We start from the raw sequence: 22,296 nt of genomic DNA on the forward strand, positions 1-22,296 counted from the left end.
TACTGTGATGTCTTCTGATAAATAGGCATTCTTAATGTAGTGCACAGATTCTCAGCAGGGCTATATTGCCCTCATGGGGTGAAAATTGGTTCTTAGGGACATGAAAATATTGGAATTGATTTGTGGCCCTCCAAAGGACTACAGTGTATAAACAGACAAAATTGTATGAGGCAGGGGCTAGGGAGATTAGGGTGAGGATCACTAAAGGCTGCTTAGAGGCATAATTTTAAAAGGCTGGAAAACACTGATATAGTCCAATGCACCTATATTTGTCTTTTTGAGTTTTGTTAATCTTGGCACCCACCAAAGTCTCGAGGATACAGTAGCTAAAATCTTTTTTTTTTTTTTTTTTTTTGTTTTGTTTTTGGCCGGGGCTGGGTTTGAACCCGCCACCTCCGGCATATGGGACCGGCACCCTACTCACTGAGCCACAGGCGCCACCCCAGTAGCTAAAATCTTAAGAGCAATGAAGAATAGAAGTGTGGGAATTACATGCTTGTTGCCAATCTCAGGAAGAAAGCTCTGTGTTTCACTATTAAATATTTTTGCTATGTTTTTTCTACACAAACCCTTTATCACACTAAGGAAGTTCCCTACCATTCCTAGTCTGTTGAGAGTTCCTTCTATTTTTTAATCATGCACAAGTACTAGATCTTTTTATTTTTTTTCAATTGTACATTTATTCTGTTACATAGCTTTCCGATCTTAATTCTATTGTTTCTTTGGGTTTGTTTCCTTTTACTTGGTTGGTTTTCAATCTTTTCCCTTTCCCACTATTTGCTTGTATGGCCAACATTTCTCTGTACACATTAGTAACTTAGTTCTACAAATTTTGATGTGTCCTTTCTTAAATTATGTCAAAATATTTTCTAATTTCCATTGTAATTTCTTCCTTGAGCCATATATTATTTACAAGTGCATTGCTTGATTTCCAAATTTTCAGATTTTCTAATTATCTTTCTGCTGTAGCTTTTAAAACTCAGTTCTACTGTGGTCGGGGAATATTCACAGAAGGATTTCAATTCTTTTAATTTCATAGATCTTTATGGCCTAAATTCTGTTTACTAGATGGTCCTTGTGTGCTTAAAAAGAATGTGTATCCTGAGATCATTAGATCTGCATACGGAGAATTTTATATATGTAAACTTGACCAAGTTTACTCATGTTGTTCAAACCTTCACTATCCTTAATGATTTTTTTTGCTTGTTGTATGAATTACTGATAGGTTAAAGTGGGAGACTTTACTCTTACGTCCTATAATTGCTTTCAATTTTTTTAATCCTCCCAAACTTTACTTTCTTCTTGAGTATATCAATCATTAAATTTAATATAATGGTCATTCTGATTCATTCTTACTATTTTTCTTTCTACTATTCAATTCTTACTATTTTTCAATTGAACTATTACTATTTTTGCCCCACCTACTCTGTTCATTTTCTGTTCATTTCTTGTTTCAGATTGTTTTTGTTTTCCTATTTTAACTCTCTAATAAATTGTTAATATACTTTAAGTGGTTATCCTTGAGATTATAACATGCTTTTTGGATTTATTAGAATTTAACATAAATTAGGATTTTCCCTTTTTCCTAGATGGTACAGTATTAGAATACTTCAATCCCATTTACCCTTTTTATTGTTTTGCTATTATCATGCATTTAATATCTGCATCTTGACAAGTTATCTGCACACTTGACAATGTTATTCCTATTGCTTTACAGTTGATAGTAATTTGAATTTAACATTGTTACTATTTGCATTGTTCTTTATTTTTCCTTCATTTTCCTTTTTCCACCTGGGGTCATTTTCCTTTTGATTAAGAACTGCTTTTATTTTTTTAGTGCAGGTCTTCTGGCAACAAATTCAGTTTTTGCTTGCTTGTAAATGTCTTTAATTTGCCTTCATGTTTGAAGATTATTTCTAACTATGTAAATAATTCCAGGTTAACAAGTTTTTCTTTCAGCACTTTAAAGATGTCTGTCTCCTGGCTGTCTTTTTTCAGGGCTGGACAGGTGTCTCCAGTACTGTCTCTTGCCTTGGGCTGCTACCTTACGGGCTGAGAAGTTAGCTATGCCCTCGCTGTGGCTCTTTTGGAGGGAATGGTGTCTTTTTTTCCTTCTAGATTCCTTTGCTTTTCTCTTCATTATTGCTTTTCAGTGATTTTGAGTGCATAAGGACGGTTTTCTTCAAATTTATCTTTTTTCCTCGTTAATCTACCATCTATATTTTAATGTTTTTAAATAATTTCTTAAGGCTTACTCTTGGCCATTTTATCTTAAAATACTGTTTTGGCCCATTAGATCTTCTTGTTAATTCCAACTGTACCTATATCAAAACTTTTCTGTCTCATGTCCACTGTGCTTTTTCTATAATTTTCCATTCTTTTTAATATCTGTTCTTTTATTCTGTCTCTAGCTACACCTACATCCAGCTGTGTCCACTCTGCTCTTGAACCATCCTCTGACTTCCTAATTGTAATCACTGCAATCTTCAGCTTTATAATTCTATTTAACCCTTTTTAAACATCCCAGGAATTCCTGGCTTGGCAACTGTGGCTCAAGCAGCTAAAGTGCCAGCCACACACACCTGAGTTGATGGGTTCAAATCCAGCCCAGGCCTGCCAAATAATGATGGCTGCAACCAAAAAAAGCCGGGTGTTGTGGTGGGCACCTGTAGTCCCAGCTACTTGGGAGGCGGAGGCAACAGAATCACTTGAGCTCAAGAGTTGGAAGTTGCTGTGAGCTGTGATGCCACAGCACTCTACTCAGGGTGATAGCTTGAAGCTCTGTCTCAAAAAAATAATAAATATCCCGTTTCAATCGTGAGATTTTTCTCTTACCTATTTTCTTGAATATAATCATAAAGTCTGTGTCACCTGTTCATATATTGCCATTTCCTGCTTTTTTCTTGGTTCTTTTTCTTTCTGTGTGTGTCTGGTGTTATTTAGTAGATACTGAATATTGCGTATATAACACTGCAGAAGCTCTGAATGATTTCTGACTCTGGAGAAGATTCACTCTGTCCTCTGGCAGGTGAAGCAGATGAGATCACCTCAATATAACACGGATTAAGTTGAGGCATGTTTGCAGAGTCCTTGCAAGCTTCTATTTATTGCTGGTTTGCTCAACTCCAACTCCGATCTCCAACGGTCCTGAGATCCTGAGGCATTTTCTGGGAACACCCACCCCCGTCTCTGCACAGGCACGGAGCTCAGTTTTCATCCCACACTGAGACTTGTGAAAGCTTTGCACTGCTTCCCAGCCTCTTTCTGCTGAACTTCTTGGACTCTTGCTTTGCACAGCTTACTCAGGAAAGGCCTCGTTTTAGTCCGTTGTGCTGCTATAACAGAGCACCTGAGACCAGACCATTGATAACGGAGAGAAATCTGTTGTTCTGGAGGCTGGGAAGTCCACGACTAAGGGGCCAGCCTCTGGCAAAGGCCTTCTGACTGCCTCATTCTGCCGCGGAAGGTGAAGGGCAAGAGAAAGTTAGAGGGAAATAAACCTTGCCCTTTCACAATGGCACAAATCCCACCTGTGAGGGTGGAGCCCTTTGGCCCCAATCACCTTTTACAAGTCCCATCTCTTCACACAGTTACAACGGCAATTAAATTTCAACATGAGTTTTGGAGGGAACATCCAAACCATAGCAGCCTCCCAATATCAATCAGTGCTGAGTCTCAGGCTCACTTCTCTTCAGGATCGTGGTCCTCCCTCTTGACTCTTTCCACCTGTGAGGTTGCTGTTTGCTCCTCTCTGATCTTCCCCCTCTCGGCAGCCTCCCTGCCCAGCTTCTTTGCTTCCTGCCCCACACCAACGAGTAGCAAATAAATGTTCATGGGTAAAAGCAGGGTATAAAAAGTTGACCCCCCCCTCAATGAACTTTCCTCTCTAAAGTATCTGGTCCTTAAAATCCTAGCTGTCTGACAGATCGCTGGTGCTCTCAAGCAGAAGTTTTGTATCTTGTCTGGCTTTGTCCTCAGCAGAAGGGTTGGCCTGCTAAAAGCTATTCCATTGTAGATGGAAATGAAGGTATTTCTACAACCTGCTGGTTCTTAAGCTCCTAAAACACAGCTTTACTAAACACAGTCCAGGCCCTTCTTAAGCTGGAACAATTCACTGATACAAACTTATTTTCTACAAACCCTCCTCCGGAGTCTTTCATATCTGTTAGGTGAGATCTTTCACTCATTCTTTTCCATGATACTTGTGTGATTTGAGGCAAAATTACCTAACTCCCTGGACCTCAGTTTTCCCATTTAGAACATGAGGATGTCGGGAACCTCCCTCTTAGAGATATTATGCAGATTAAATAAGTTAATGTAGGAAAAGCATTTTGAAACTCCTAGAACTTAATAAGTATTGGCCATTGTTTGGGGTTATAGCTTTTTTCCTACTCTTTCCCCAGTGAAACGGTTCTCTCCATTTTTTTCACTGATCAATTTGAATTAGTGGAAATTTGAATTCCTCAAGATCCAATTTAATTATGTAGGGAAAAAAAATCTTCCATTGCAATTCCTGTAACACAGGTGTGAACCACTCTCCTTGATTTCTTATGCACTATAATCACTCACAGCTGTTGTCACTGTCAGTTACGACTCTACTCCCAGGTCACTCGTCAGCCTGATTTTAATTGAAAATACCACATTTGTGTGTGGCGCCTGTGGCTCAAGGATAGGGCGCCGGTCCCATATGCCGGAGGTGGCGGGTTCAAACCTAGCCCCGGCCAAAAACCAAAAAAAAAAAAAGAAAATACCACATTTGTGATACCAGTTCTGATGAAGGGTCTCATTTAAAATGTTAAGCAGTTTAAACTCTATGCCAGGGTTTTCAAATGTTTGCTGCACATTTGAATCACTGGGTTTTATTTTCTTTTGTTGAGACAGTCTTACTTTACCGCCCTTGTAGAGTGCTGTGGCGTCATAGCTCACAGCAACCTCCAACTCTTGGGCTTAAGTGATTCTCTTGCCTCTGCCTCCCAAGTAGCTGGGACTGCAGGTGGTGCCCACCACAATGCCCAGCTATTTTTGGGTTGCAGTTGTCATTGTTTATCAGGCTGGGCTCGAATCTGCTAGCTCTGGTGTATATGGCAAGCACCCTAACCACTGAGCTACAGGTGCCAAGCCTCACTGGGTTTCTTAAAAAGTCTCAATACCTAGGCCAATCCCACATCCTGGACCAGTGAGAACAAACTCTGGGGTGGAGAACGTGCCTGGCTGTGTTTTAAGTTTCCAGACTCACACCAAGGTTGGGAACCACGGCCCTCTTCTGAAAGTAGGTGGAATAATTTAAAGGGCATGAGGCTTTGAGCAACATCCTGAAGGTGTTTACCAAGTAGAAACCCAGGAGTGAAGGATGCAGATGGTGGAATTGCAGACGGGGGCACATGAGAGACAGCAACGCGGTGATGGAACAGTGTGACGTGCAGGGTGACTCTGGTGCAGGAAAATGGGGAGGACAGGGAGGAGTTAAGCAGCTCGGATTTTGAATTGGTAGGGGTTGGTGTTGGGTAGTGACTTGGGGGTGGTGATGGTGGTTTGGAAGAACTAGACTGGAGAGGACAGGAGACAGATGAAGGTCCTTCCAGGGTCTGGGCCAAGGCAATGAGACCTGGGAAGGCATCCTCAAGCCTAGGTCCCTTGAGTTGCCCTTACTCAGCAGAGCTGCCCTTGGCCACTGGGAGCCTCTCCCAGGCACCAGCTTCTTGTTGCCATGAGCAGCACACCCACTTCTTGTGCTTTCAAGGAGGGACGCTCCCAGTCACCAGAGTTCCATGAACCCCCTTGCTCTGCCCAGACTCTCACTAAGTCATCTGCCACATAGCCCTGTTTGTAGAGTCCTACCCTTAATGTGGCTGGGAGGGGGTTTCTCCCGTGGGGAGAATCACATCCCAACACCAGCCCTGAGCTCAGACCCCAAACGTGGGTGCTGCTATCCTCTCCTTTTTCTGAGGCATTGGGAGATAAGAAGTGTCCCATTGTCCTGTGACTGTCACTGTGAGCCTTCAGACTGTCTTCCAGGGATCCCGGGCTACTCAAATCCCCCTCTTGGTCTCTTTTCCAGGGTCCCTCAGGTAACCCACCCCTCATCACTCCTTTCAACCTTCCCCCTACTTTTTTTTTAGACAGTCTCTCTATGTCACCCTTGATAGAGTGCCATAGCATCACAGCTCAGCAACCTCAAACTCTTGGGCTTAAAGCAATGCTCTTGCCTCAGCCTCCCACGTAGCTGGGAATACAGGCGTCTGCCACAACATCCAGCTATTTTTTTGGTCATAGTTGTCAATGTTGTTTGGCAGGCTCGGGCTGGGTTCGGACCTATATATGTGGCTGGTGCCCTAGCCGCTGAGCTACAAGCGCAGAGCCTCAACCTTCCCCTTTACCCACCAGAAAGTGTGGCCTTTGAAGTCACACAGTTTGAATCCTAACTCCACATTTACTTGGAAAGCTCGCCTAGTGTCTCTGAGTTCACTATCTTAGATGATATATAGACAGGACATTTGCTTCCTAGAGTCTCTGGAGGAATAATCGATGTAATCTGTCCAAAGCACATACCCAGGATATCCTTCCCCTACAGAGACGCAAATCCTATTCATTTTGCTGTTTTCTACTCCCTTCCCTATTCCTTCCTTTTGTCCCTTCCTGCTACACTGGTAAGATTTACTGAAAAGCGCTCTGAGGTCCCAGCCTTGTCTCTCTGCTAACCTAGAAGCAAGACAGTCAGCAAGTCACTGGCACCATCTGAGCCTCAGTCTCTCCATAAAACGAGACACGGCAGGAGATGACCTCCCAGGGCCCGTTCCCTGACGCTGTGATATGAAGCACGCTGTGATGAGTCTGAAGTCCGTCTCCTCTACAAGCTCTTTCCCACTGTGGAGCGTAGCGGCAATTCTTTCTCCTTCACCCACATTCCACCGCCTTGTCGGAACACGTCTCTTCCGTCTTATTTTTTCTCTTCACACTAAATGTTTATCATGAAGGATTTATGTCAGAATGACTAGGGGCAGGGTGGTGAAATTATTTCTGCGCGTTGATAGGAAAAGTCTTAGCACTGCAAGAGCAAAAATGTTGCCCTCGAGGGGAAAAACTGTCCTTTGAGGGGTTACGTCCTCCCCAGCCTCACCCTTGCAGGAACCCAGTGCTTAACCCAGCTTGAGACACTGCAAGCAACAATCCATCAGCCTCTCTCCCTCCCGCCCTCCCTCCTTCCTCAGGGTAGCTCACAGAGCTAAGAATAGTTAACAGAATTCATTTCAGTCTGCAAATTCAACACAATCCAGTTACATGTTCAAGCATTTTCTTTAACAGAAGTTATTGAACATCTATTAACGTGTGAAATACTGTGCTAAGCTTTAAGGTTGTAAACATGAAAAACAGTTTTGCTGTCCAGGAATTTACTGTATATTTATTCATTTAACAAATATAATGCTGTGTCATACAGACTCTGGAAGCTGTAAGTAGAGTGAGAGATGCTTATTAGGGGTGAAAACCTGGGAAAGGAAGACGAAAGAAAACAGAATGGGGCAGAGAAGCTGAACCCCGATGCAGCCTGACAGCTGCAGGAACGCACTGTGAGCTCCAGGGCAAGAACTCATCCGGGTCATTCCACCGGGGCCAAAATGTGGGGTCCTCATGCCCTGTGTATTAGTTTTCTGGGGCGGCCATAACAAATTAATAGTGACTGGGAAGCTTAATGCAACAGACTTTTTTTTGGCAGTTTTTGGCTGGGGCTGGGTTTGAACCTGCCACCTCCTGCATATGGGGCTGCCCTACTCCTTTGAGCCACAGGTGGTGCCCCCCAACAGACATTTGCGCTCACAGTCCTAGAAGCTCGAAGTCCAGCATGGAGGGGTTGGCTGGGCTGTCCCCCTCCAGAGGCTTCTCACTTCTCGGAGCCCCTGGTGGTGCCAGGGTCGCTGGGCTGTGGTGGCTTCACTCCAGGCACTGCCTCAGTCTCCAGGGAGACTTTCTTCTGCATCTTACATTTTTGTCTTATTTCATTTGTTAATCTTTTTTTTTTTTTTTAAGAGTAGTTTTAAGTTCATAGCAAAATTGAAAGGCCACATAGATTTCCCACATCCCCTCTGCCCCCACAGGCCTCCTCACTATCGATGGCCCCCCAGAGCCATTGATAGGGACATTGATGCAACTGACATCACTATAGCCAGTTGTCATCACCTCCCAATGCCCAGAGTTTTGGGGAGGGTTCACTTTTGGTGTTGTGCTTTCTATGGGCTCAGACAAATTTATAACAACACATATCTGCCACCCCTCTGCCTTTTCCATATCAGGGCTCTTGGCAGGGGCTTACCCTAAAACCAGAATGATCTTAAGATTCTTAGCTTGGTTATATCTGCAAAGATCTTTTTTCAAATGTAATCACATTCACCGGTTCTAGGGGGTTAGAACACGGATCTGTGTTTGGGGGGGCCACCATTAAACCCACCATACCCTGCTTCACTCAGTCACCAAATGTGGATGGCCTCAAAAAGAGTGACCTTGAGAGACGCCACGCTGTGCAGGGGAGGCTGACGCTAAAGGAGCTGGCAGCTGGAAGCTGTCTGGTGACTGTTCCCTGCAGAGGGGCAGCAAACTCTTGAGAAGGGATCTGGATGGTAGTACTTCTTATCCACTACATATGACCAAGGTCCACGCTAGGAATCAAACCCAAAGTAGTAACTAAAGTCAGAGTCCTCATCCTTCCCACCCTCACACTCTAGCAAGGAGACAAGTATCAATCAACCTCACAAACACAGGTAAACTGACTTTGGCAGGAGATACTACCAAGGAGAGAGGTTCGTGTGACTGTAACAATATGCACCAGGGAGACCTGAGGCTTTCCTGAGAGTGTGGAACAGTATTTAGGTCAGAGGGAACAGCATGTGTGAAGGGCAACTCATCACGCATTCAAGAAAACCAGTCAGAGCAGAACAAGAGCGCAAGCAGAGGGAGACGGGGGAGCTGGGGGGCCAGGCCAAGCAAGGGGCTTTAGGACATGGAAAAGGTTGTATCTTTATCCTCTAGAACAACAGAACTCCATTAAAGCATTTCAAGAAAGGGAGTGTGGTGAATCAGGTTTTGAAGGTGACCAGACCAAACTGCATTGAAGGAGAGAGGCATGCTACCCCGGGAGTGGAGTGGACCCGGATTTGAGGGAGGGAAATTGCAGAGAGGCCAGTGGGGAGGCTGGCCCTGCAGTCATCCAGCTCTCCCAAAGAAAGGAATAATAAACTATGTACTTTACCTTGATGGAATATTTTGCATATATCAAAAGTGGAAACATAGAATTGTTATACTACATGGTCATAACCATAAATTCTGTATAGATGCATAAAGTTTAGAAAGGAATAGAGATCAATAAAAAGGCTGAGTGTTTTCTTTTAAAATTCGTATTATTGTAAAAATATTTCCTAAGAAATGCCTTTTGGAAAAGAGAATGGGCCCTTTTTTTTTTTTTAACTTATTTTAGAGACAGAGTCTCACTTTATTGCCCTCGGTAGAGTGCTGTGGCATCATAGCTCACAGCAACCTCCAACTCCTGGGCTTAGGCGATTCTCTTGCCCCAGCCTCCTGAGTAGCTGGGACTACAGGCACCTGTCACAACACCCGGCTATTTTTTGTTGCAGTTTGGCCCAGAGCCAGGTTTGAATCTGCCACCCTTGGTATATGGGGCCGGCGCCCTACACTCTGAGCCACAGGCGCCACCCTGGACCCTTTCTTAATTTTTGAGTAGGGCCAGAAATTCTAGCCATATATTATGGAGATTATACGGCAGATGAATCTGAGTTCACAGATGGCTTTGCCTCTTGCTTAGTCATTTAATCATCTAAGCCTCTGTCTTCTCAAATATGTAAAAAGGGAGTAATAATAATCATTCCTTCATAATTGTGAGGCTTAAATGAATAAAGCCTGTCCTAATGGTCTGTGCAACATAGGAAGTGGTTAGTAAATGTTACTGATTAGTATTGCTGCTGCTGTTAGCCCTGCCAATGCTCTGAGTCAGATGCTCTGATCTTGGGGTGTCTTCACCTCAATTATAGGTTGCCACAGTGGAATGAAGGACATACCAGCAGCTTTGAGTTGTATCCACTTAAATGAATGAGTTAACTTCTCAGACTCAATTTCTGCATTTTTTAAAAACCTACCTTTTAAAATTTTTAACCTGCTTTACAAGATCTGGCCTGGGCTTCTCTTCAGCCTCATCTTTCCTCAGCCCCCAAACCCCCAACTAACTCCTTCTACCGTCCTTCAGGTTTATTTCCTCATTTTCTGCCATCTGTTGTATTGACGTAGTTTTCTTTATTCCCTTCCTATCACTCTACGGGCTTATAAATTATATACTCCAATGCCATTAATGTTTGATATGAATATAATATTTGACTATTGTAAACACCTTCTCAGAGTATGTGTCACTACTGTGTCCTGTCCTTTACTTTCACTGTTTATACCCATGCAATTAACCATTATTATTTTTCCTGTTTTTTATAGTCAGATCCATTAACCTACAATGGCATGTGTACTGATATTAGCCACTGGCAATGGAATACTGTCATACTATGTCTGGGAGTAGATTTTTATTTTTTTATTATGCTGTATACTCACTGTGTTCTCTGTATCTGAAGGTTTATATCTTTATTCCAGTAAATCTTGAAACATTACCTCTTCCCCATTTTCTCCATTCTCTCATTCTAAATCCCATAACAAATATAACTTAGCATTATTAGTCGAGGCTCCATGTTGATGAGCCTAATTTGCCTATGTTCCATTTCTTTATCTTTCTGAACTTCATTATCTTGAATTTACTTGGCCCTGTCTTCCAGTTTACTAATTCTCTCTTCAGCAGCCTCTAACCTATTTGGTTATTTTATTTTGCTCTCAATGACTATACTTTTTATTTCTGAACATTCTATTTGAGAAAAGTGGTGGGAGGGGTTGCCTCTTATTTTTCAGCCTTAATTTATATCTTTAATCATAAAAATTTCTCTTATAGGCTTTTTCACATACTATTACTGAAGTTCTTAATGTTTTTTCTTTCTCCTTATATCTTGTTAATTTTGAATTGAGTTCATCTTCAGTAACGATCTATTGATGGAAATTTGTGGAATCCTGGATTATATAAAATGTTTATGTATATGGGAAAGGAAGTGCCTGTGTCCTTCCATAAAATTTATGCTTTTGCCAAATATAGCAGCCTGGGAATGCTTTCTTGTTAATTTTCCCCAAGAAGGAAGATTTTGTATGTTTATTTAAACCTGAATCCTCATAAGATCTGTAGTTATGATTTTTTCAGGGGGCCTTACTACCCTACACCAGAACCCTGCTAAGACAAATAAGTGTTCTCAGAACCCAGGAGAAGATAAATAAATGCTCTCGTCATTTCCCTTTACTTGCCAGTGGATTTTTAAAAATCTTTCATTGATACTGTAGCTCTGTGAGAGCCGTGGATTACATGAGAGTCCCAGTTCTGACTCCTGACTTTTGGGGAAGTGCCCAAGGTTCTATTTCCTGAACCAGTATAGGCTCCAGTCTAAGCTATGATTACTTAAGATGGTAGGCTGCAATAAACAGTCTAGTACAAGTGTCCTTATGATAAAAGGATTTTTTTCCTTCTGGGTAGATGCCCAGTAATGGGATTGCAGGATCAAATGGGAGGTCTAGCTTGAGTGCTTTGAGGATTCTCCATACTTCCTTCCAGAAAGGTTGTACTAGTTTGCAGTCCCACCAGCAGTGTAAAAGTGTTCCCTTCTCTCCACATCCACGCCAGCATCTGCAGTTTTGAGATTTTGTGATGTGGGCCATTCTCACCGGGGTTAGATGATATCTCAGGGTTGTTTTGATTTGCATTTCTCTAATATATAGAGATGATGAACATTTTTTCATGTGTGTGTTAGCCATTTGTCTGTCATGAAGCATGAATCCTATGTACTCAATTTTGATATGAGGACAATTAATGACAAGGTTATGGGGGGGGGAGCAGAAAGAGGGACGGAGGGAGGGGGGTGGGCCTTGGTGTGTGTCACACTTTATGGCGGCAAGACATGATTGCAAGAGGGACTTTACCTAACAACTGCAATCAGTGTAACCTGGCTTATTGTACCCTCAATGAATCCCCAACAATAAAAAAAAAGATGGTAAGCTATGTTTTCTCAACACTGTATCAAATTCCCACTCCAACTTTATACTTCCCAATCTTGTTTTTACTTTTTTTGACTTAAGGGTTTCTCTCTTTCTTAACTGCAAGCTCAGCTATATGTTTAAAAAAATGTTCACCATATTTTATTATTTCTCCTTAATAGCCCTCAGCACTATTATAATTATATACTTTTTATTTGGTGTTTGTTATTTATCAGTCAGAAGCTCCATAAGAACAAGTATCATGTTTCTTTTGTTTAATAGTAAATCTCCAGGAAGGACCCAGCATAGGGCCTGGTACATAGTAGGTCACAAATAAATGTCTGTGAAATGGATTAAGTTGTGATATTTAACAGAGAAACTGAAGTTACATAGGACAGGTGTGTAATTACCAGGAGGTATTTGTTCATGGTGTCTTGTCTTCTTGATTCATGGGGTTCTCACTGCTGGAAAAATTAAAAACTCCAGTGGTAACACCTCAATATCTTACAGTCAACCAGCAGGCTGTGCACTAGTCTTCCCTCCACTCCCACAGGCCAGTTTGATTTAGAACAGCTCCAGGCATCATTCCTCACATTTGGGTCATCTCGTAATTTTTCCAGGGCATTGGTGCAAAGGGGTCAGTGGTGGGGTGGAAAGTAGAGCCAGGCATCTGACGCTACGGGGCCGGCTCCTTTCACCTATCCCCCTACACCTTTTCTTCAGTCTTTCTGCTCCCAGTCAGCTGCCTTCTCCAACACTTGTGGGGTTTGTTATTTGACTAGCAGAGAACTTAACTGTAAGAAGACCCAGTTCTGCTGACAAGCTGTATGATCTTGGGCAGTTTATTTACTATTCCTTATCTTCAGTTCCTAATAAGGACAATGAAAATTTTGGACTTTACCATATCCAAAAACTTCCAGGTTGAGTTACTCTAAAATGTTTTGCCTATTGACTGTCTTCACCCTTCATCTTTGGAAATCAGCATGTTTTCTTTCTCTAGCTTAATTTTTTAACTTCTCTCCCTACCTGTGCCAGTTACCTCTCTCCTTCCCGTCCCTCCCTGTACCTCTTGCTTATTTCCTGTTATAGCAGGTAAGCTGGCTGTGCAGTCACTCACACCTGTGATCCTAGCACTCTGGGTGGCCCAGGCATGTACAGCAGTTGAGCTCAGGAGTCCCAGACCAGTCTGACCAAGAATGAGACCCAGTCTCTACTAAAACTAGAAAAACTAGCAGGGAACGGTGGCACATGCCTGTAGCTCCAGCTACTTGGGAGGCTGAGGCAAGAGTTATCTCCTGAGCCCCAAAAGTTTGTTTGCTGTGAGCTATGATGACATGGCACTCTACCCAGGAGGAGGGAGGGAGAGAGACTCTGTCTCAAAACAAAAGAAAAACAGGTATTTGAGGGTGGAGTAATATCTGTATCAGATTAATAAATGATTATCATTATTATCATAATAATTCACCTTTATTTTTACCCTGATCCTTTTAGCTCAAATTAATCCTGCCCTACCCTCCTAAGTTGACAAGTAAATAATTGTTGGACTCTCCTAATTGAGGGATTTGTATTTTCCGAGTGCTTCACACTCTCTGTGACACCAGGTGACACCAGATGAGTATCTTTCCTGGTTTACCAAGGAGGTGACGAGCACAGATGAAGGAAAGATTCAGTGGCTTCCTCCTTTCCTTCTGATTGTGGTAGGAAGCCATTAATGTCCTGGAAAGAATATTTGACTGGGTTTTGGTAATTTTAGGTTGAAAATATCTTGGTATCCTGGAGCAAGTCACTTTACCTCTCAAAAGTCTTTGTCCTCATCTATTGTGTAAAGCGATTAAACCAGATGATTGCTAACCCCTGACCTTAGATCCCAATTCAAATCTTGACTCTGCTCCTTTAGCATCTGCGTCACTGATGGGTCATTAACCTTTCTGAGGCTCAATTTTCTCCTTTTTCTAACTTTATAGCTGAGGTCAGCTCTCAGGCTAAATACAGTAGAACCTCCATAGTTGACCACCACCTTACAGTGGTCACCTCCTTACAGTCACCTAATTTTCACAGACTGGACCTCCACCACATGTACGTATCAGTACAGTAGATCTAGCCCTTACAGTGACCACCTCTGTATGTTGACCAGTTGGTTACAATCCCTTGGATGATCAACTTACTGAGGTTCTACTGTATTTCAACCTGGATTCACTCTGCTCTGTCTCCTGTTCCAACTAACTCAGTTCTCTCCCATCCTCGCTCGCTCTTCCCACCTTCCTCTCCCCTACAAGGCAATGTTCATTCTTCACATTTCCATGCCCCACCCAGCCTCACACTCCTTTGAGTCACCCAGACTTCGGCTTGGACAGACTTAGCGCTCATCAGGGCAGCCACCCACCTTCCTCGTGTGCCTCAGGTCAGCAGCCCGGTTGTCTCCCCACCCACCTCTGCCCAGCCCTTGCTGGGACTCTGCAGTGACAAGGAACACACACCTGCAGACCATCCTTTGCCATTTAAGGTCCCCTTTCTCTATCTTGTCTATTCCTTTCAGCAAATTGACTTTTGCCAGGTGCCAAAAACTATAGCCCTTTAGTTTGGTATCTTATAGCTTCACCCACAAGAGAAAGTGATTTCATTATCTGGATATCACGTTTAATAACCTTGGAGAATGAGATGTTTGTCAGCCTATCTCAGGTCGGGTAAGAACATGACAGCTCTTGCAATAGTCGTGTAGACGGGGAGTTGCAGTTGCCAGGAGCAGGGGGGCAAGCTTGGCTGTATTTTACAGGGTGTTCGTAATAGTACATGTCACCCTTGACAAGTGTACATACCCCTGGAGATGTGTCCCCACATAGCCACAAGGCCAAAACATCCCAGTGTCCCCGCTCCAGATGATCTCCTTCAGGATCATCTCACCAAGATCCTATGTGGGGCACATGTGGAGTGATCAGTGCCAAGTGGAATGTCACTCAGGATTGCAATCTCCCCCTTACCTCCGCCCATTCTTTTTTCTCTTTATACACTTGGACTCATGCAAATTAAAAGCAGGAGGAAGGCCTTTCCACTCTACTTCCACAGCCCCTTCAAAGACTTTACAGCCCAATCCAGGAGACGGATTGGTTATAGACAAAGGGACAGGTGTCACAATGGAGGAGGCACTCAACCCAATGTGGGAGGGCCTCTCATCTTTCAGAAGAAGGGACATCTAGTCTGAGACCTAAGGATGGATGTGAGTTGGCCAGAGCAGGGAGATGTGTGATCCAGGTTGAATGTGCCAAGTCCAGGAGACGGGTCAGAGCATTTCTTCCCAGCTCAGTATAGGCCAGGGGTGTCCAACCTTTTGGCTTCTCTAGGCCATATTGGAAGAAAAAGAGTTGTCTTGGGTCACATATTAGATACACAAACACTAACAAAAGCTGATGAGCCAAAAAAAGTTCCATGCATAATTCGCATGATCGCTGCCACCACAGATAAGCAAAAAAAAGTCCTCACATAATCTTATTTATGCAGCAGCCCATTTAGAAAGACTTAAAATCATTGGGCAGATCCCAAGTTTTCGATCACCAATCTCAGGGCAGGGGGGCGGTGGATAATTTTTATTTTAAAAGTAAAAGAAAAATGGGTGACATAAAACTAGTGGGATATTTGACATTATATTTGAGAAACAAATACGTCGAAATCTGGGTTGATGGTGGCAGTTGCAATTCTCAGTGAGTTCTCAAGGAGCTCATGAGATATTTTAGTTCTAACTTTACTTTCAATGAGCTTCGTTCTTAAACAGTTGCTCACAAGTGTAGGGGCTGTCAAAAGCGATGACATGAATAAGGAGTGATTGTGAAGTGAGGGATATTTGTCTCTGGGAAGACAGGACCTATAAAAGTCCAGTAGAAAGACAAGGTCAAATTTTTCTGTAAGTTGAATGTAAGATTGCAGCTCTGTGCATTCCACGTGAAAATTGCCAGGTAACATATTGATGTCAACTGAAAATGGAGTCACAAATGCACCATAATATTATTTTCCTGAATATCTTGAAATCTGTTTTCAAATTCTTTTATCAAATCAAAAAACAAGGCTGCATATCTTTTGCTGTTCACAGGACTATTTAACCACCATGTCCAAATGCATAAAATTGAGTTTGTCATAATTTCAGTTTCATCTGGATGCTGCTATGGTTGGAGACATTGTATTGATAAGTTGGCTTTCACCTTAAAGATGTGTTTAACTCATTTAAATGAGTGGTTAAATCCATTAAAAATGCTAAATCTGTAAGCCAGTTTTCATCATCAACTTCTGACACAAATTTGGGTTTTGAGACCATAAACAACTTTAACGTGTAGCAAATCATAAAATTTTTCAACATCTGCCTTGCCTTACCCCCCTTCTGAGAAATAAATGATGTCACCATAGTCAACATTGATACTTTTAAGGAATTCCTGGAATTGGCGATGATTAGATCCCTTGGCCCTTATGAAATCCCATCTCGATTACGACCTGGATGACATTAGCCATTCTTAAAGCTTCTGTGCATAAATTTTCTTGATGTACATGCACTGATACTTCCTCCAACATGAGTTTGGGACAGCACTGAATCCTCTTCTATTAATTTTGCAAGTCTCTTTTAGGCCAGGCAAGGTGGCTCATGCCTATCGTTCTAGCACTTTGGGAGGCCGAGGCAGGTAGATTGCTTGAGCTCAGAAGTTCGAGACCAGCCTGAGCAAGAGCGAGACCCTGTCTCTAAAATGTAGCTGAGCATTGTGACGAGTGCCTATAGTCCCAGCTACTTGGGAAGCTGAGGCGAGAGGATCACGTGAGCCCAAGAGTTTGAGGTTGCTGTGAGCTGTGATCCCGCAGCACTCTACCCAGGGTGACAAAGTGAGACTGTCTCCAAAAAGAGTCTTTTATCTACCATCACTGGGACACCGTCAGTAACTCTACAAGATACCTTAACAATGAACAAAGAAAACCACTTCAACGGATTTTTTCCTGCTTCATATAAATCTCTTGATTTAGTTGTCTTTGAATGGCGTTAAAGAAGCCCTTTCTTCAGTGAGCCACACTCTAATGAAATGGCAAGTTGAGCTGTATTTGTAGTGTTAGTGTTGCTGTCCATTGCCAAAGCATGAAATTTTAAGTGAGCAGCTTTGCTCTCCAAACTTCTTTTGATTTTCCAGTTTCCTCCATTCACCTGTGTATAGTCTGGTAAGACAAAATGATTTTAGAAATATTGCCCTTTTTTAAAAAAAATTCTATCTGCCATAATTTCCACACGTTGCTTCATAAACCCATTTGCTGACGGTGAGTCTTTTGCTATGAAATACGTTGCCACATACTTACAATGGAATCCGAGTTATGATTTTTAAAAAATTTTTGCTGAAAACATTTTTTCAGCTCCACGATTTTGTCCTTATGACACAATCCTTCCTATGCATTGACTTCAGTAGCATGTTTACACATAATGCCTTTTCAAATTATAGTCTTTGAAAACTTGCACAAATTCTCTACAGACTGAACAGAGGGCCTTACTATTTACCTCTGAGTACTTTTCACCCAACAGTCTTCCTTCACCTATCATTTTTGTTTCTTGGGTTCTGTTTTCTTTTGAGACATCATAGAGGCCATGCTGAGATTTTAAAAATGACAAGGGACCATATTTCCTTTTATTATGGAAATTAAAAGGTCTGGGCCCTTCCACATGCTCCCTACTGCTGGTGCAGGGTGAGGTGGAGGCTGACACTTTGATAAACAAAGGACGCGCACCTGACTTCTAAGTTGTCAGTGTCGCAGGGCCGCTGACCAGCAGGGACGAGGACACCAACGGAAGGATCAAGGGCACTTTATTGTAGAAATGATACAGCTCGGAAAAAAGCAAGCTCTCCTCTTCCTTCCTCTTCTTTCTCCTGAAATGGAATCTGTACTGCCAGGGTTTGAGGCAGGAAGGTTCACACGGGATTCGGACAGACCCGTGGGGCGCCCTGCAGGCAGCTTGCGGAGGACAGGTGAGCAAGCGCCGCAGCGTCCCCCCGCGTGGGAAGCCTTAAGTAGTGGCCAGAACAACAGTGGCTCTGAATCACGCCTAATGACCATTACTTAAGAAAGCACGGACACCTGCCTGACTAATCATCCTTACTCAAAATAATCTGGCTCCTCGTGGCCCTGAGAAAGCCTAATTGTCTCATCTTCCCTACAGAGTCTAAAGCCCTCCTGGAGGGACGCCTCTGTACTGAGTCTCACCGGCTGAGGAGGGGGCCCCCGGGCTTAGGGAAGGGGCTCCGTTATAGGTTGCCTAATGTAGTACAAGCAGTTGGCGCGCCATCTGTTTCTGGGGAGCAGTTATCTCTACAGGTTAGGTTTTTCCCATCCCTCCGCCATTTTAGGCCAGCGGCCGTCGTCGTCTTACAGGTCTCTCCACATAAGTAACATCAAACACCTAATGTTACAGTGGTAGGTTGAAATATTGATAATCACTGCCTCGCCAAGTCACCACAAGCACTTGTCACGTCTGATGCTGTCAACTTGACTGTCTGCACTTGGAAGATAATACAGGGGAAGCCGCCCACTGCATAAAACTGAAGCCACGTATGCAGACAAATAGTGTTTGCATGTTTATGACATTGCCACATGACACTGTTTTCTACAGAGTTTACACTTAAGAACCACATAATCAAGCTCCACCAAAAATATCTCATGTTTTGAGTAAGTTTACGACTTTGTGTTGGGCCACTTTCATAGTCATCCTGGGCTGCATGTGACCAGTGGGCTGGGGGTGGTTGGACACCCTTGGTATAAGCCTTGAGAGCTGAGGGCAGAGGCAGGGACCCGGTCATGGAGAGCTGGGAAGGCTGTACATGGCCATTGGAATTTATTATGAAAGCTATAGTGAGCTATTAAGAGAGAAGACATATGATCAGGTTCTGTGTTAGAAAATTCTGAGTGTGATTTGCAAATCAGATTAAAGAACAACAGTATAGTAGAACAGGCCAGTTAAGGACACCCAGTAATGCGGGCCAGCGATTGTGGTGGCCCAGATCATGGGCTATAAAGACAGAGGGGATGAAGGAAAGAGATCAGTGATGTCCTTGCCAGCATTTGGCTTGAGAGACTCAGGAGACGGTGATGTGTCATTTGGGTAGAGTTCGTTGGGTAGTTCCCCAATTTCCACTTGGTTTCCAATTATTTTGATATTTCTTTCCTATCACCCCATTTCCTCCCCTTTGGGCAGATGATGGAGACTAGGACAGCAAAGCCTTTTCTGTCTTCATGGTGTAGGAGAGCAGATAAAAGGACCTCAAAAAGGCTATTTCAGTTTCAAAGACTTTAATTTCTTAGGCCTTATGATGGTGCTGCAGTGGGGGCCGATGAGTCTGCAGAAAAATCAGTTGAGGGGATAAGGACTTGTGTAGATGGCAGTGGGGAAGCAACAGCAGCTCCCGTCCCACTTGGTGGCACAGTCTTGCTGTTGCAACTTCCCCAAGTTCCCAGTCTCTCCATGTCAAAACTTTCCAGGGAATGGCTAACCGTGGCCCATAGCCTTGCCTCCCATGGTGGGAAGGGCTGTTTCACTCACTCTGCTGGAGGTGGCCACACAAAGAGCTATTGAGAAAGGAAATCTAAAAGGCAAGACCGTGAACTTGATGGGTTCCTCCGACCCTCCCCTCTGTGGTTATGGACCAAAGGGCACACAGGAGTCCCAGCCTTAAGGATTAAGAGATTACCTTTTTAAAAAGAAAGACAAATAGATAGTGTTAATTAATTTTTACTTGAGGCCTCCACCCTTTTCCTGTTCTCTATTCCTCTTTTGTCTGGTCCCAGGGAAAACCTGTGGGGGAGGCCCAGCCTGACCGCGGCCACTGTGCACTGCCCTGCCCTGGCCACTCCTCTTCCCCTCCAGCTCTTCCTGCAAACAGCAGAGCAGGCAGAGCAAGAGTCCAGCCTGTGCTTTTCTTTCTGGGCTTCTGAAAGGATCCCTTTGTTGGTGAATGTCAAGTTCTCCCAGAGGTCTGCAGTGGGAGCCAAGGAGGCTGAGCCCACATGAGGTGGTGGCTTACGTGAGGGATGCCAGGCAGATGGGGACGGGCTGAGGGCCTGTGGGGTAACCTCGGCATCCAAGTGTTTTCCAGGGTGAGAGTTGTCCAGCCCTTTCACAGTCTTTTATAAGACTCACCTCTTACAGGAAGCCCTCTTCACTTCTCTCAGACTTGCCCTGATTGTGTCTTCACTGGACTGTCCCTCGGGCTGGGATGTAATGCCTGCCTCCCTTCCTGAGCATTCATGGACCATAGAATGCACAAAAAAGGGGCATATACTTAGGTCAGAGACAGATCAAAGCCAGGACTCAGTCAACATCCTGTGTTCTGTCTACAACACCAAGTTCTTTGGTCCACACAATACTCCAGAATCAATTATTTTAGAAGTACCCAGTGGAGAGGTCAATTCCCTTTGCAGTACTAAATGTTCACTCACAGCCTGAGTTCTGGTGCTCAAGCACAGTAGACTCTGCCTTTCCAGGAGCCTGGGGCATTTTGAGAGTATTTAGCTAGAGATTCCCACTGCCCAATCCCCAGCGGTCTCCTTTTCAAGGCAGGCCCTGTCACAGATTCTGACATTCAGGTTCATTAGAAAGCAGCCAGCCCAAGAAAGAACTGGGACAGGGAGCTTACAGAGCTTGCTCCCCAGCATGTGTGAGTTCTCACAGTCAGGTGTGACAGAGGCAGCTGGTGTGAGAGAAGCAGCACAGACAAGCGTTTCAGAGCATAAACCTTGAAATCGGATGGCCCAAGGGGGCTTAAATCTGGGCACTGTCATTTATTCATAGGGTGATGCTATGACCTGAATGCTGTGTCCCCTCACATTCATGTATTGAAATTTGAACTCCCAGTGTCATAGTATTAGAAGGTGGGGCCTTTGGTAGGTGATTGGGTCATGAGGGTGGAGCCCTCATGGACAGGATTAGCACCCTTATAAAAGGGGCCCGAGAGAGACTCATTGCCCCTCCCACCATGTGAGGACATAGCGAGAAGGGAAACTGATCCAGACAGCAGGTTCTCGCCAGACACTGAAGGTGCTGGCACCATGTGCAGTCTTTCCAGCCTCTAGAGCTGTGAGAAATAAATTTACATTGTTCATAAGTCTCCCAGTCATGGTTATAGCAGCCTGGACAGATAAAGGCAGGTGGTCTTAGGAAAGTTTACTTATCTCTTTAAACTATATTTTATATAAAATAGAAAGTATGTCTGTAAAATGGGATTCATAACAGCTACCCTAGGGGTTGTCAGGAGGATTCAATGAAGTATTAATGTACTATACTTTCAAAAAAGCAGTGGTTGGTATAATTAAACAATTCTGACCAGCTCAAGGATGAGTCTGAACTCTGCGTCTCATCAGCTTTATGACCTTAAGCAAGTTGCTAAGCTTCCCTCAGACTCAGATTCCTCATCTTTACTGAGGGGGTTAGACTGATGACTGCCAAGTTGCCTACAGTCCATAATATTCTTTCAGACGTTGTTATGAGATATCATCATCATAACTGATTCCCAATTCATGGTGGCAAGGATCATTGTTCTTATAATCCTAGAGCCAGGGAGAAAACTAAGGCTCAGTGGACATTTGTTTACTTTAGTAGAACAATCCTGGTGTAGAGAGCTAGGGTTATCTTTTCAGGTGCCTTGAAGACCCACAGCTTGGATCAGCTGAGAGAACTTCATCAGCTTACCCCAAACTTAGACAATAGAGAGACACCCAGTCAAGGTCAAATCACTGACATGCTGGCAAAAGGCTGATGAGGGCTGGTGACTTGTTGCCCGGCAACCCTGATCTCATCTAACTGGGCTTGAATCCAACCAGAATGGAAGGACGTGAGCCCATGTTGTGACAAGGTGCATGAAGCTCTGATCCGTCTTGCCTTTACTGTCCAGATAAGGCTAAGCATGACAGATGTTTGAGCCAACTTACTTTACCACCTGTGTGACAGAAAACAGCTACCTGCTCAGTCCATACCCTCTCTCCATTCTTTTTCAAACCCAACAAATAAACAGTACAGTAGTTCCCCCACATATCCACAGTTTCGCTGTGGTTTCAGTTACCTGTGGTCAACCACAGTCAGAAAATATTAAATGAAAAATTGCAGACATAAGCAATTCATTTTAAATTGTGCGCCATTGTGCGTAGCGTAATGAGATCTTACGTCATCCTACTCGTCCTGCTCAG

The sequence above is a fragment of the Nycticebus coucang genome, chromosome 6, assembly GCF_027406575.1.
Source record: "Nycticebus coucang isolate mNycCou1 chromosome 6, mNycCou1.pri, whole genome shotgun sequence".
In the NCBI taxonomy this organism is placed as follows: domain Eukaryota; kingdom Metazoa; phylum Chordata; class Mammalia; order Primates; family Lorisidae; genus Nycticebus; species Nycticebus coucang.